We start from the raw sequence: 4555 nt of genomic DNA on the forward strand, positions 1-4555 counted from the left end.
GAAACAACAAGAAATTGTCAAGCCACTACCTCTAGTCTGGTACCAAATCCCCACAAAATCATGCGGGCCAAAGTCACAATCACAAAAGCAGGTTACAGCCAGGATCTATGATAATTTTCTACTATGCACTAGTATTGCTGGATAACTCATCTAGCAAGATAAAATACATAGGATAACTCATCGGGCCTACAAGGCGGGCTTGCTGCAACCACAAAATCACAAGCCCTCTAAAACCTGGTGCCCATGTTCCTATTATTGTTTGTTCGTTCATTCATCACCCTAGCATGGCGGATTCTATCTAACTAGATGATCTGTGTGGCTTGGCGACAAAAGCAATCTAAGAATGTTCAAGATACCTTCTGGGTGACAAGGTCAAATGCCCTCTTGTGCACCCGCATCTCAAACCGATCACAGGTGTTGGTACCTATTTTACCAAAACAGGATAACATAGTTACACTCTGTTTACTTTCAAATCATCATAAGAAACTACAGCACAACAAGAGTAGCAGATGACTGATTTGTGATGGGATGAGTATCAGGTTTAAAAAGCTCGATTTTGAACATCAAATGTATCAGAATAATCATATGAATCATCATTTGCTCAGCCCATCTACCAAGTGCAACTACTTCATCATTCTAGGTAAATTAAAATTTTAAATGACTAAAACTAGAAGTATGCTACAATCATATGGTACTGGTTAAAAAATGTGACTAGAGGACTACACTTCAACACATCACTTGCAATGCCTACTGGAAGGAGCAAGTGTATAGAAGAAAACAAACATTAGACAGGCTGGCCATTAGTCTTAAAAACTTGATTTCGTATTCCTCAAAGAGAATCTCAGGAATATGTTGTTGTAGCATCATCTAACCAGCCAATCCATCATTAACACACGTGCACACACAGAGCAGAGAATGATTTGAAATCAAGTGCAAGAATTGCTGTAGCACATACAACTAGCATGTGACGGTTTGTGGGTGATGGGGAAAATGCATGTGAAGTGCATAAATCATAGAGGGGTGTGTACAATACACACCATCTTTGACAGCAAGCAAAACAAACAGGAATAGAGCATGTCAACTACTGTAAAGCACAATCACTAGCATGGTGCTGAGAGCAGTTTCCAGATGCCAACCATTCTTCTTGCAGGTGCTGGACGCCCCCGCCGTGTAGCGTGAGTGGAGGTAGAACACAATCTGCACCAACAAAGCACCAAAAACAACGTCAATCCCCTGTGTCACAGTCTCACAGACAGCCAAACCATCTTAATCCTAAAAACAAAAAAGGCATCAGCACCACCGAGGAGGAGGACGCACCGAGATGAAGGTGAAATTCTGGGGCAGTGTGCCGACGCCGATCTCCCTGAAGTACAATCCATTTCATGTAGTTCTTGAGCGACACGGTGTCACCCTCCTCCTCAGAGCAGAGGGTGCTAGCTACACCGCCGCTGAGGAGGATGTGTTGTTGTGCCTCCTCGCCACCGGAGAGGCGCGTGGTGCTGTGGCTGTTTAGGTTGACAGGAAGGTCACCGTCCGACAAGGAGGTCACCGTCCGACCATGTCGGTAGAGTTCTTGCTGCCACCACCACTCCTCCGTCGACAAAGTTGCTTTCTCCCGATGTCAATGCAACTGCAAGCAAGAAAGCAAACATGAATGAATGAACACGATGGTTTAAATCAGAACGCTGCGGGTCAAGCCAGCTTCTCTGTGAAATGACTCGTAAGAACATTTTGTGCTCCCTACCATTGTGGTATAGCTCGTCGTGCAGGCCAGCTATGTTGAAGACTGACAGGAAAGAATCCAGGTGGATCTTGGTAGGGCTCGAGAAGTTTATATGTTCCCAGGGATTCAACAAAATTCGTTGTGTGCATAGAGGGCCACGTAAGTTCGCAAAGTGGGAAAGGAATTTCGCTGCTGAATTTGCATACAGGGAAATGGTAATTAAACTCAAAGGCATGGATTACGTTGGTGATGAGAAGCCATATCTTTGCATCAACGTGCTGTTCATCGCACTCATATAATCGATTGTCATCTGTGCATGGTCAAATATAAAGATTGCATTAAGAAAAGTGTTTTCAATTTTTTGAGAGAATAGACACTACAAGAATAGCATACTTCTGTGCTGAGTCTAACAGAACAAGGTCCTGCAAAGAACTAGGACTAAACAAACTACTGTAGTATCAATTAACTCGCACATGATTTAAAAAAACTCAACCTACAGACACCCAAAAACTTTTGCTTCATATAAAGTAACTAGAATTAGCACCCAAAAACTAGAATTTACTAATGTGTTTGTCACACTACCAAAATTCAAGACAAACCATCACAGGGAGACGAGTGCATTGTAGCAGAGGAGGCATCTAATTTTACTACCACAATAATTGAGTGAAAGCAAACATCAAAGAATTCAGAAATTTCTGAACTGAATGCAAGCAAGTTTGCACATGACACGGGAGGTCTGTAGTCCCTAATTAGATTAGATATTCTAACTCATGAGCCACATGCATAGACACTTACTATAACCTGCATATGCTTAAACCAGAAATAGAAAAAAAATAAAACTGAACCTATCTAACTCCAGGTTGTTCCACTGCAACTCGGAGTTTGCTCAACTGTATGTGTGTACAACCATCATCTGAAGAAACCACCTTCGTCGTCAGACACTTACATACATACATGAAGCAAAAGAAGAAGAAACAGAGCAGGGACCAGGTCGATCATGGGCATGAGTACTAACTATACTATAGAAGCAACAGAAGCACACATATGTTGTTGTAATTAGGTCAGATTTTTTTTCTTCCACAAAGTGTGTATATAGATAGGTCAGATTTTTTAATGCATTGTTGTTGTGAAAAACAAATATGTTGTTGAGGAATTTGACTAGATTTTAGATACGTTAAGCAGAGGCAAGAGTTTTTCCTCAATCAATCAACCTCCTGCAATAGTACTAACTATACTAGTCAGGGACAAATTTCACAAGAGATAGCATAGTAGTATCAAACTGAAACATGATTCAGTCGCAAAACAACCACAACCTTACTTAGTACGTGAGCATCAATCACACACACATCATACAGGTGCATCTTAGAATAATATTTAACTGCCCACTGTGCCCAGTTTCTGTAGAGTGCTGATATAAGTTGACAGAGCAATGCCATTTATACTATGTCCTATTTATAGAGCTCACGGTCGATCAGTTCAACCAAAAGAAGCAGTTTGAAGCACACACACGCGGCATACAAAGAACCAGCAACATCACTGTCGGTCTGCAATATCATAGTAGTCAGCGGATACTTGTAAATTAGCGTTTCTTACCTTAGGGGGTGAACCTGATTTCCCAATCTTCTGGGCAGCCACAGCTTCATCATGCGCCATGCCGTTACTAAATGCTTGCCTCTCTGCCATGTAGAATTCAAGACTGTATCAACATACCATACATAATAATTTATTACTGAACTAAAAGTATAGGTGAACTAAGCTTTCACATGTGCTGGCTTTTAATGGGTACAGGCGTAGGTGAGAGATTCCATAGCACTAAAATCTGTAGCACATCTTCCTTGCAATATGTAGTTTTCATCAATATGTAGTTTTCACTGCCAGTCTGCAGCACGGCCTAGCACAGCAGGTTGATTCACCAACCAAATCTCGAATGGCCGGCCCTGTCCGTATGCTCTATTAAAATGCTATAACTTAGTACTGCTAGTATTAGCATCTCCGGCGATAACGAAACCGCAGCGAGCCGCTAAACGGAAAGGGAATTCGAGTGCTCCTATGCATGCACGGGACTCTGCTACAGAATTCGGAGTGGAACCACGGCGGGGCGGGGGGCGGAATATCTCAATTCCTGACAAGGCCCTCCTATACGCGCACAAGCTCGCCCGTCGAGGGGCGCTCCGGGAATTCCTTTCACGCATTCGCCACTAGGACGAGGGGGCGAGCAGAACCGGGAGCATGAGGGGCGGAATTCAGCAAGCATTGCGCATGGATTTGGATGGGGCGGGGACGGTGTCAGGACCCCGACTCAATGTCACATCGATCTAGCATGTAACACCTCATATCACTTTGCGGCCTCACGCACGGTATTCCCACGGGTGTCGCCTTACCTTTGCCCGGGACCGTTTGCGCCTTTTGGCACACGTATATGACAGTGTCGCTAGCATCCATATGATAAGGAGCCCGGGCTGACATGGCTAGTCGTAAATCCAAAGTGGCACAGACTTACAGGGACAGGCATCCATGACCCAGCATCGAACGTGTCGGTCATCAGCGAGTGAATCCAGGCTGTAGCACTGGGCTAGCAGGACTCCGGTGAACCGGGCTGTAGCGGGCTAACAGGACTCCGGTATTCATCGCGTGACATTTCCCCGAAGGGACAGACACAGGAACGAAGAAGGACACATGCCGGCCAGCCTAAGTGCTCCGGAGCAGTAGCAAGCTACCATGGCTCGGTGGAAACACTAGGAGACATTTCCCCGTAAGAGAGGCTACTAAAGATAAACAACTAGATGGTCAGATCCCACACATACCAAGCATTTCAATAACATACACACAATA

The 4555-nt window shown here is 44.2% G+C and overlaps 1 non-coding gene across 1 annotated transcript; it reads right to left on the reverse strand.

Moving 5' to 3' along the window:
* Positions 1-529: 529 nt before the first annotated feature.
* On the reverse strand, positions 530-603 carry LOC119326919. The gene has a single exon (XR_005158274.1). It is a non-coding gene; the product is annotated as a small nucleolar RNA SNORD36 (small nucleolar RNA).
* Positions 604-4555: the final 3952 nt, after the last annotated feature.

This window comes from Triticum dicoccoides, chromosome 6B (genome assembly GCF_002162155.2).
Source record: "Triticum dicoccoides isolate Atlit2015 ecotype Zavitan chromosome 6B, WEW_v2.0, whole genome shotgun sequence".
Taxonomy (NCBI): domain Eukaryota; kingdom Viridiplantae; phylum Streptophyta; class Magnoliopsida; order Poales; family Poaceae; genus Triticum; species Triticum dicoccoides.